Source organism: Manis javanica, chromosome 4 (genome assembly GCF_040802235.1).
Source record: "Manis javanica isolate MJ-LG chromosome 4, MJ_LKY, whole genome shotgun sequence".
Classification (NCBI taxonomy): Eukaryota; Metazoa; Chordata; class Mammalia; order Pholidota; family Manidae; genus Manis; species Manis javanica.
In genome coordinates this window covers 25,841,423-25,853,419 of record NC_133159.1, presented here as the reverse complement: position 1 = coordinate 25,853,419, position 11,997 = coordinate 25,841,423, and the positions used below count along the sequence as shown (strand labels likewise).

Here is an 11,997-nt window from a genome sequence, read left to right as displayed (position 1 = left end):
CAAAAACCAAAAGAAAACAAAACAACAGATAACTCAGAAAAAGACCTGAAGGTGGATAATGTATTTTAAAGATATTTAATGCACTTCTTATAATTAATGGAATGAACATTTAAAATGAGAAATTATTTTTCATTTTTTAGTTGAGCAAAATTCAAACATTTTGTAAGACCCAGTGGTAGTATGCGGAAGGGAGATAGGCACTCTCATGCCTGTTGGTGGAAACATAAATTGGTGCAGGCTTTTTTGCTGGGGAATTTTGCGACTTCTCTATCAAAATGAAGAGTGGGCCAGCTGCTCAGCAGATGCACATTCCTGTTTCAGCAGTGCTGGGCTGAGCCCTGGACAGCCACTCTGGGGCCCCAAGGCCACTTCTACTCAGCCACCTGCCAGGACTCCTCACCCCTGCTGAGCAGTGCAGGAGACCTCCCTCAGACAGACCAACCTGCAGCTCTGTGCCTCCTACATCCACCATCCGTGTCTTTCCACTGTTTCGGGGATGAAACAGCTTTGGAGAACTCTGCCAACTGTTATCTTCTCAAATCCCATTAAGAGAAAGGGAACATGATGAGAAACTATGGCCCTGAATCATCTGAAGAGGTAGCCAAACTTCTTTCAAAACCCCAAGAAAGCAGCCCCTGGCAAATGGGAGGGGGAATGAATGCAGTAAAGTGTGCATTACACTTGGACAAGGGTGCGAATTTGTTGTTAACAGAAATTGCACGAACTGTCTGCTGACCCAAACAATCCCCACTTTGTGAATTCTCTGAGACCCATTAACTGATGAGTAAGTATAATCCTTCAGAGAATGGGGTGACCATGGAACTAACTTCCACACTATGTGGCTGGCTCACGAGTCTAGCACGCTGGAGTATCTTTTTGACAAGCACATCTTGGGACACAATGAGAATGAGAAGACCCAAGCTGGCTTCCTAGCAACCATGGGGCGGCTTCCCACTACAGTACATGCATCCTTGGGTCACTTTGAACTTGTCTATACCAACGTATCTACCATGTTTTCTTTGAATACTTGCACTATTCTTTCCACAAAGGAATCTTATACCCCTCTCTCCAAAGAAATATTAAAACAGTATGTACATTTTAGCCCAGCAATTTATATTTTAGGAATTTATCTTGCAGATATGCTCACACATGTGCTAAAGACTTGTGCAATTACAGGATCTGTAATAATAGCAAAAGACAGGAAGTAATTTACATGTCAAAAGAACATGTTGGGGAAATGATAGGACATCATGCAACAGAAAATTAGGCAGTCATGAAAAAGGATGAGCAACCTAGTATAGATGCTGCCAAGATCTATTAAGTTTTTAAGAAGCAAAGCCCTGACTGTTCCATCAATGATGCAAAAAAAGAATTACCTATATGCAGAATATTTCCAGAATAAAAATTGTCAGTACAAAAAGTATATAATAAAAAGGATCACTCTGTCACACTCCAGGCAGGCCAATAACACCTGAACTCTAAAGAAGGAAAGATATATTCCCTGAAAAGTAAGGATCTTCAGGTGTGGCCCTTCTCCTAACCCAGCAGTCCAGGGCATAGAATTGGGCTCTTGTTTAGGTTCATCATCCAAAATCTGCTTGATGGACCAGGCTCCCAGCAAAGATGTGTGGGGCCACTCTATTCTGGCCAGACCCCTAACTCACAGCCTGGAGGCAGAAACCATCCCAGAATACATGTCTCCATTACTAATTGCCCCCGATGTGTGGAGTACACTCTTCATGGACTACCCAGCATCCTCTCCTGCAGTCCTTAGTCATACCTCCTGCATGAACACTGCCTCCTGGAGCATTTACAGCTCCACCTGGAGTCTCAGGCACCACTTACTGGAGTGCTAGGCCCTGCTCTCAGAACACCAGGTACCACCCCAGAGCCGTCAGCCCAACAGATGCCTCGTCCTCAGTGCTGCCTTTTGGATCCTGAGTGCTCTGGCCCGACTGCTGATGGATGTCCATCTGGAGCACAGAGCATGGCTTGCCTGGAGTTCAGGACAGTTCGTCTTGAGAACTTGCTGCCAGGGACCTGAGCAGGGCCCTGTGTGCTGAGTACTAGATGCATGGGCTCTGGGGCCGAATGTGCCAAGAGTTTTGAGTTCTGTCTTTGAGATGGGAGCACTGTGTCTGGTGAACTGGGAATGGTCCCCAACCCACCCCTAACATCTCATCATGAGCTACTACTGTTTCAGACCACGTTTGTTTTCTTCCTGCCAAATGACTTCTGCTCAGCATCTACCCCAGGATAGCCCTATCTTACAACAGTAGTAACATATATATTAAACACTGTGCTGGGTACAGTGGTACCTTGACACCTAAAGTGAGCTAGGCACATGGTAACTTGGACACCTACTGTGTGCTGGGCATGATGGAAGTCTCGTAGAATTGGTAGTAATAGCAAAAGATGGACCTGCTTCCTTGTCCCAGGTCTTGCTTAGATGCATGCACAGTGGTCTGGAAGTTTACTGAGCTGCTCTGAGTAAGTTCAGCAGCCAGGATACAGCTCTTAGTTGGCCAAGTTCCCAGAAAGCTGAGGGCTGGAAAGATGGATTGACTTCATTTCAAGAGAGGCCAAAAGATCTGAGATTGGTTGTGAATGCTAATAGATTGGAGTTCAACATGTGCCAAGTTAGTCTCCAGGTGGATCAGGGAAATCCATGCGTGTCCTACAGGTCATAAGCTAGATCAAGGGAGCCCAGGCTATGCCACAGAACCCAAGACCTTGTCTTTCTCCTCTCTTGGTCCCTAAACTGCCCACCCCACCTCCAACAGTTAAGCCCGCAGTTGTAATTAAACCACTCCAAGTCACAAAAGCAGATTTTGCCAGGTGCTCCCTGGGAGATGGCATGAGCAGCTGATGTGCCCCTGGGCTCCTAGTCAATGGTTAGTACATGATAAATTAGTAGCAATCTCTGCCAGGAGTCACTTTCTCTCCCACTCCTTCCCCACACTGATCTGTATCCCCAGTGCTGACCCAGCCTATCTAGAGAGAGATGGTTCCAGGGGTCCCCCGCCCGCTTGAGATACATCACAAATTACATACCAATCAGAAAGCTCTGCAGTCATGGCTCTTGTGTGTGACAGCCCCATCGTGCCCACTGGTAACTAAGCGTGGGGCACCAAAGCCAGACACCTGGCTTCAGATTTCAGCCACAAGCAAGCTGCTTAGCCTTTTCATGCCTTGGTTGTCTTACTGGCAAAAGAAGATACAACTGGATCTATTTCATAGGCCTATTGTGAAGATTAAATGCATTAATATATCTAAAAGCACTTAAAATGATGCCTGACACACACCTCAGTGCTCAATAAATATTAGCTAATATCACTACTTACAATGATGTACTGAACATCAGATGTCGCCCTTCACATGTGCTTATTTAATTCTCACAGTGCTCAGAAGCAGGTATTATCATTTCCCTTTGTTGATAAAAATACTGAGTCAAAGAGAAGCAAGGTAACTTGTCCAGGTCTGTCTGGAAAGTGGTAGGCTGAAATGTGAACCCACACAGTTGGGCCCAGAGCCCATTTTGAGTCTGACTACTGCACACTGCATTGCCCAGTAAAGCAGCCTCCTCAGCTGGGTTTCTTAGAAGCATCACTGGACAACAGGTTTCTTTGACAATCCTGCAGAGCACCCCTTTAGGTATGCTGGGGTCCCTTCCTTGTGTCATAGATTACCTGGCTGAGGTCGCTGTCAGGACAGTCCTGGATGTAGGTGAGCAGGCTCCAGAGATTGCAGAGAAATCAGGATGGACGATGGTTAGTATTCACAGCAGCCGACACTTACCCAGCCCCGAGTCAAACACTTCATCCTCGTTGGCCCTCTGAGGTACTCTTGCACTAGGTACTATTGTGTCCCATGTCATAGATAATGAAGCTGAGGCACAGACAAGTCATTTTCCCAAGATCCCATAGATAGGAAGTGGCAGAACCAGGACGGAACCCCAGACAATTTGGCACCAGAAGCCATGTCTTAAGCACTATCCTAAACTGTGTCTGAAGTTGGAAACCCAGTGCACATCCACAGAGGGTTAAAGGTTGACCCCCAGGACCTCCTATGCTTCAGCAAAACAAGAAGGAGCCCAGACCCTGGGAGATCCAGGAAAATCCAACAATCTGACAGGAGCATACATTTGGAAACTGTCAGGAGGTTCAGGTCACCAGTCACCCCCATATGTTGCTCTGAGAGCTGCAGGAAAGAGGCCACAGAGCACAGAAGGAGGGGTACAGGGCTGGGGCCAAGGGGCTGGGTTCTGGTTCCAGATATGCCCCATGCGGAGCATCATTCCCTCTCTCTGGATATCAGTTTTCTTGTCCGTAAATTAAGGTGATCCCTTGATATGAGCTCCAAAGCTCTCTTTTTTTCTGACACTCTTTGTTGTGTCAAGAGAATTATGGTCCATTCTGGGAACCAACACTTATCATGGATTGATCCATCCCGGAACGGCATCTCCCAGAGGGTGGGGATTATCCCTCTTCTTGTCTTGGGAAGGGCCTGGCTGGGTACAGCAAATGTCATTGGCATGGCAGACACTGAGCAAGCGAGGCCTGCACCTCTGCTGGTCCCTCAAAGGACCGAAGAGGTGGGATGAATCCTGAGCAGCGTACCAGCCAAAGCGTGAACCAAGGGTAGAAGTTGAAGGAAGTATCTCGGCTCTGTACAGGAACTGCAGTGTAGTGAGTTTATCTTATGGCAGAAGGAGCTCCCCATGACTGAAAATATCTTTGCAGAGGTGCATGTACACCTTCAGGGGCCTTGGAGAGGAAGTTCCTTCTTTCCCCCGTGAGTTCAGAATGCATCATATCTTACTTAGTCCATTCATTCACTGATCATTTATTCCCCCAGTGAATATTTAAGGAGCATTTACTAGGTGTGAGACATGAGGTTAGGAACAATTGTACAAAACCGAGCAAGGCACAGTTCTACCTTTGACTACAAAGGTGTATTGAGGTATCAGGGAGATTAAGAAGGACTCTCATTCACGGTGCTGTAATTTTGGTAAGTTCTGATGCACCACTTGAAGAAAGCTCTGGGTATGAGCACCTACACAGTATTTCATACCCAAATTTGAAGTCCATAGGGGAATGAGAAATGGTGTCCAAAAGGCCATGCTGCTGGCATATTCATTTCCATACACAGCTGAGCAGGGACTGGCTGGCTGCCCTTCATGCTGGGAAGACGGCAGACACATCCAGGGGCAAGCACAGGGAGCTAACAGGGATGCAGGGTAACTGTGGGCTGAACTAATGTCAAGGGAAGCCTGCCGTGGTGACAGAGCCCAAGCTCTGAGAGGGATGGGAAGACTTACTCCATCATTGCAGGGTCCAGGAGAAATGACTGTTTCTGGCAGGATGAGCAAGGAAAGATGTTTCTGAAGTACAAGGTAGGGACTGAGGGACAGTAAGCCTCAGACCTAGGTCTTTCTTAGAATTCCAGAAGGAAAATTCAACTGAGCTCCTTTGGGATGGAGGGGTTTGAAGACCTAGGCAGAAAGCAGGGCCCCCTCAGTCCCCTGCCAGTCCCTTGAACGATTAGATGGAGGGGGTCTGGCCAGAGGAGAGCCAGGCAGCACCCCAATCTCCCACAGGGATTTCTCTGCCTTTGCTCTACAAAGAGCAGTCAAAACTATTTCTAACCCACTGCTGTTTCCAGGACAAAATCTCTTGCTGTGGGCTCTGTGGGAGGCTGGGGCGGGCCGCACGCTGGACATGCCCAGAGGCGGGGAACCTGAACAGGAGAGCATGGCCACGAACCCTCAGGGACTCCCCTCGAGTCCACACCCCAGGGTCAGTCGGGTCATGTGGGCAGCTGGGCTAGGGGCTCAAAGCAGCCCTCTCAGGGTCAGTCCTGGGGAACAAAGCGGCTGGGACCTCCCCTGAAGAGGCCTTGGAGATGGCAGAAAACTAGATGAAAAGTTGAGATTAGAAGACCTGCCTCTGAGATGAAGCTGGCCATTTATTCATTTTCCCTCAAGAAGGGGTTCAAAGAGCTTCTCCTAGGGTGACATTGTTCCCAACACGGGTCTTTCATCATGAAAGCCTGGGGGAGCTGTTTTCATTGGCAGAAAGGCCCATAGGACAGAGGCGGCCTGTCTCTATCCACATCTCCATTAACTTTAAAAAGACAGAGCCCACATCTCCCTCCTAAGATATGCCAGACACTTCTGGCCACTCGCACACACACCTCCTATAATCCTCAACAGCCATCATTGTCTTTATGAGCTAGGTGGTAAAAAAAAAATACTGAGATTCAGAGGGTTTCAGAATTGCCTAAGACCACAAGTTCATCATAGCACAGCTGCGATGCAGACCCAGTCGGTCTGGAAGCAGTGCCACTGGGCGACCCTGCCCCCTTGTCACCTGTCCCAACCCGGATTCCTCCAGACATGCCACAGGGGTGTCTTGTTTCATGGCGTTTCATACTTCAGCATTCTGATAACCACAACAGCCACACTCCTTTTTGGTGAGGAGCTGGACTCTGCTTCTGGTCGGTCATCTCTCTGGTTTTCTCCCCCAGATGGCAGCATTAGCTTCAGGCAGCTGGCACACCCCACTCTGGCTTCCTCCGCACGGCAACTGGCACCTCCACGCCACTGATCCTTAATGCCAGTGCTCCCCCTTTGGTGATATTTTTCCCAAACTTCACAGCAGCACTATTGCTTTGCCTAATCCTCACTTGAGTGGCAGCCCACCCACAGCTCTGCCAGCTGAAGCACTGGAGGCTGGCCGGCTGGACCTGATGCTGTCCACTTTGTCTCCCACTTGCTATGATCTCTCCCTAAATATCTTCTGATAATGTCACAGGCTTTAAGCCTAAGCCTCATCCACATTTAGTAGATCATCTTTTTCCAAAACTTGTTCTGCCAGCTGAGATGTTCTGTCCTCAAATGGTCTAGCCCAGGATGTCCAAAAATCTGTCTCTAAGTTAACTAAGGACTGTGCTATTGCATCTCAGCCCAGGATAGATCTGGAAGTTGAGCAGATTGGCCACTGTGATTGACAGAAGAAGCTGGACCTGCTGCTCCATCTGACACATCTCTGAACAAGCCCAGGCATTTGGCCCTTAAACAAACACCCTTGTGAGTTGTGACTTAACTGTTTCTTGTCTTCTTTCCTCAGTTAGATTGGAGTGTCTTAAGTTAGTCTCATACTATGCTTTCAAAATAACAAGTTGAATCAATAATTGAGGAGGGGTGGGGAGCTCTCATTTACTGGACGCCTACTTTGAAAAAGGCACTAAGGGACTGTCATGGACTGAAGTGTCCCCTCCTAAATTCATATGTTGAATTCCCTAAACCCCAGTGTGATAGTATTTGGAGATGGGGCTTATGGGAGGTGATTAGGGTTAGATGAGTTCATAAGGGTGGGGCCTTCATGATGGGATTAGTGCCCTTTAAAAAGAGAAACATATTGCTCTCTCTCTCTCCACATGCACACAAAGAGAAGTCATGAGATCACACAGTGAGATGGCAGTTGACTACCACCCAATAGGAGAGGCCACAAAATGATTTATCTTGCTGGCATTTTGACCTTGGACTTCCAGCCTCCAGAACCATGAGAAATAAATATGTGTTTAAGCCTCCCAGTCTGTGGTATTTTGTGATGGCAGCCTGAGCAGACTAGGACAGGGGCATTCCATCTTCTACCTCTCTAACAACTGTGTAAGGTACTAGGGCACACACCTCTGGCTTCCACCACAATCCAGTCTCCATTCTTCCTTAGTTTACAGAGCCCCAGGTTGGCCTCTGTCTTAGGCAAGTCTAACGCACTTAGGAAAGTAGCGCCCTTCTCCAGCCCCAGCATCTCAGCTTTCACCAGTACGAGTCTATAGCTGAACAAGTGAACATGACCTTCATTCAACTCCAGTGGCAGAACATGAGCTCTATAGACAAATTCTCTGGGTTTAAATCTCACCTCTGACAATTATCTGATGAGTAGTTTTGGAAAAGTTTCTTTTAACTTCTCCTGCACCTTGGAAATAGCACCTATTTCTTGGGATTGTTGTATTAAGTGAGTTAACCTATGTAAGTATTTAGAAGATGCCTGTCAGGTACTAAGTACTCCATAAAATGTTACTTTTGTTGCTGTGATTATTAATATTGTTATTGTTGCCATGAGCTATAACAGGTAAATCTTCTGGGTGCTTCTATGCAAGATTATGCTCCTTGATAAAAAGGGAGGTGAAAGAAGACTGCTCTCTTCTTTCTGCTTTGAATTTGACTGTGATATGATTGGATACAATACCTGGAGCCACCACTGTGAGATTTTGAAACAAGAAGCTGAAGACAGAAAGAAAATATTCTGGTATGTCAAGACAGAAACCTGGCACAACCTATTTCCAAATGTTTCCTTATGCAAGGTAATGTATAACCTTTCTATGCTATTATTAACCTATTGTACCAATAAGGAAACTGAGGCTGGGGAAGGGGTGGGAGTGGTTAAGTAATTTGCTCAGGATCACACAACCAGATGGCATATCTGTGATTCAAACCCAAAGCCCAGGCTCTTCCCTTGAAACCAACAGGCCTGGAGTCTTGGAGAGTTGGTGAGGGAGGGGTATGCTTTGCCTGACTCCACGCTTCCTCTGGAAGAGGTGTATGGGAGCAGGTGCCTGCCTGCCTCCAGTGCCTCGGCTGTCAATAAAACCCCCAGCCTGGCTGTGGCAAGCTGCAGATTCATGCAAATTCAGGACTTATATTTAGCAGTAATTTAGCTGTCATCAGTCAGAGGGAGAAGAAAAAGCCCTCCCCAATGTAATGGTTATTCATATCGACTACCTACTCCTCCAGTGCCTTATAAATCCAACAGAATCTGACTCAAAGCTGTGGTGGTGTACAGGGGGGCGGGGGGGCTCCTGGCTTAGATTAGTCAACCCCTCCCCCACTGCCCTGGGCAGACATAATGGGGCAATGGTCCAAGTACAAAGGAAAGGAAGGCTCATTTCTCACAGGAGGTGATGATAAGGGAGAGAGATGAGTCAGTGGTAGAAATCTAATAAAAAACCTGAAACAAGGATGCCAATGAGTCAGAGGATGTCAGAGCTGGGAGGGCCCTGGAAAATCAAGCAGTCCAACCCCAAGGAAACTGAGGCCAGGGAAGGGAGTAATGGTAATAACTGCTATTATAATTACCATTAGTTGGAAGGTTGCTCTCTGTGCCAGGAGCTGTACTGAGCACTTTACAGGTATAGAGTCATTTGGTCCTCCCAGTAACCCTACAAGATCAGAATTATTATCCCCACTGTATAGACAAAGGATATGGAGAGATTCAGTCACTTGCCCCAAGTCCAAAAAATGGCAGGGCCAGGGCTTGAACCCAGGTCTGCCTGATGTCATGGTCATTGCTCATAATCACTGACAACCCTGGGGATTTGCCAACCATTTCATGGTTAAGTGTCAGAGCTGGACCAGACCTTGACTTGACCAACTCCTGGTCCATTTTCCCCCTGTATCCTCCAAGTAGAAAGGAGCAATGACTACAGGACAGAGGGAGGAAGTAAACGTGGTAGGCGGAAGGGAGAGTGGGTTTGTGCCTGGGGCGGTTGGAAGCTTAAGTTAAACATCAATGTGCTGTTTTCTCCCTCTAGTGATGCGCCCATTGGATTCATCTGAGGGCATTAATGGGGTTCCTGGAGTGGGGAGGAGAGGTGAGGGAGGCAGGCCTGGGAAAGGATGATGACAGGGGCTTTGGGCACCATGAGGGCACCTACAGGGTGGAGAGGCCAGACCCACACGGGAAGGTAAAGACGTGCACTCTGCCTAACTCACGTCAAAGTTCTGTCCTCTTGCCTAGGGCAGGCTGGGCACCACTGTGCATGAGGAACCTCCCGGAAGAAAAACAGCCCTAGAGGGAGTGAGGTTCAGGTAGATCTAATAATGGCTGGGCCAGGAAGGAGCCACGTCCTTGCTCTCCGCTACAGAACCTGACTACAGATACCAGAAGAATTCGGAAAGCATGTCCTGAGCAGGCACCAGAATCCCTCACAAGCAGCCTCTGTGGGACTAGAGCGTGCATCTGGGACCAAGGTGCCTGGCTTCAAATCCTTATTAGCGGCCTGACCTTGAGCGACTCACCCAACCCTGCCGTGCCTCCGTGTCCTCATCTATGCAATGGGGATAGTAATAGTCCCTACTTTGAGGGCTGATGGGAGGGCGAAAGGAGTTACTACAGGTGAGGTGCTTACCCAGGGCCTGGCGCAGGGTCAGCACCATGGTGAGCTGCGACTCTTGCTTTCGTTGTTCCTTCTCAGATGCTTTTGTTCTCCAAAGCAGAAGGTCTACAGGACCTTCGCAAACTCTTCCCTCCATGAACTCTGGATGACTGAGTTATCTCCTGGCTCTGCCACAGAAGGTATACACCACTCATTCAGATAATATGCAGAAATACGATATTTCTATATCCTTTTGCCACCATTTTCCCCTCTTCCCCCTGCTCCCACTCCCCCACCTCCTCATAACTACATTTATCTGGATGATACTACAGAAATCCCTTGCTTTGTCCTCAAATTGCTCAGGTTTCGTAAGGCGAGTTCATCTGGGGATACTTGGCCCTGAGTGACTGGGGCCGGGCTCCTCCCCTGCATGCACCCCCACCCCCACCCCGGGCTGTTACCATGTCATGTTCCTCCGGCCCTGCCTCATGCCGCTCTGGTCTCCTGGGTCCAAGACCTTCACGTCCCTCCTTTCTGTCCTGGAAGTTTCCGCCATCCAGTGTGGCTCCGTAGTCAGCACTTTATATCCCAAGCAGCGAGGAAGAGGGATTGCCACAAATAACTGTGCTAATGGAGGTAATGGAAGGAGAGAGACTGATGTCTTCAGTTCACAGGAGGGCTGGTGGCACGAGCTCGCTGAGCAAGCCCTGCCAGAACGCCTCAGCCGGCTGCTCGCTCCTACAAGAAAAATGCTGTGGACCAGGCTGCCTGTAGTGGGAATCTCAGGAAAGACTCCCACTGTTCTCGGGTCTGGGGAAGATGTGGAGAGGACAGTCTATCCCTTCTTCTGCCTGCAGAAGGTCTGCCCCAGTTTCCCTTTTCAGAGCCCTTTCCAGGAGGGAGCCAATAGTATTGTCTGTCAGTGGCCCTCAGCATGTGACCCCGGATCAGCGGTACCAGGATCATCCGGGAAATTGTTAGAACAGCAAATTCCCAGGCTCCACCCCACACCTGCTAAACACTGAATCAGAAACTCTGGAGGTGGGTCTCTGCAATCTGGGTTTTAACAAGCCCTCCAGGGAATTCTGCAGTGCATTCAAGTTTGAGAACCGCTGATCTAGTCAACAGTCCTCAAACTTTGCTGAATATTAGAATCACCTGGGGAGCTTTTAAAAATCCCAGTGGCCAGGCCACACTCCAGTCTGATTTAATCACAATCTCTCAGGGTGGGATCCAGACATGTGTTTTTAAGTTCCTCCAGGTGATACTGATACATGGTGAAGGCTGTGAACCACTGATCTAAATATTTAACAGACAAATCCACAAACATCCTCTCTCTAATAGGACTGTGCTTAGTAAAAGCTGTGAAGACATTTTACCTCTGTGCGAGAGAAGGGAAATCAAGTTCATGCCGTATCTTTTTAATGCAATATGTTATTGTGTCTGTTTTGCCAAGGAATAAAGAAGGCACTTACTTGCTATGTAGCTAGTCCAAAGTCAGAACCAAAGAGTGCAAGCCAACTACACAAGTTGTAACCTGAGGCCCCTGGCTAGACCCTGGGTCTGGGGCCAAGCATGACACCACATGCTCTCTGAAATACACACGCCACTGCCGCCTCCACTAAAGCTTCTCCTTAAACTCTGCCTCCGCGCTTGTTAACGACATCACCAGCCGACAGACCTCAGGCACATTCAACCAATGGGAATCCAGCAAGGCCAAGATGGCACGCCCCTCGCACACAAAGTAGTCTGTCTACACTAGGAACACAAGGCGGAGGTGAAACTAGCTATGGAGGGTGTGGCCTATGATACAAAACAAAGAACATTCATCACCTC

At 48.2% G+C, this 11,997-nt stretch overlaps 1 long non-coding RNA gene across 1 annotated transcript; it reads right to left on the bottom strand.

Moving 5' to 3' along the window:
* Positions 1-10,200: 10,200 nt before the first annotated feature.
* Positions 10,201-11,758, bottom strand: LOC140848666 (uncharacterized). The gene is made up of 3 exons (XR_012129762.1): positions 11,637-11,758; positions 10,623-10,788; positions 10,201-10,349 (listed from the first exon to the last, which is right to left on the bottom strand). It is a non-coding gene; the product is annotated as an uncharacterized lncRNA (long non-coding RNA).
* Between the last annotated feature and the right edge of the window lie 239 nt (positions 11,759-11,997).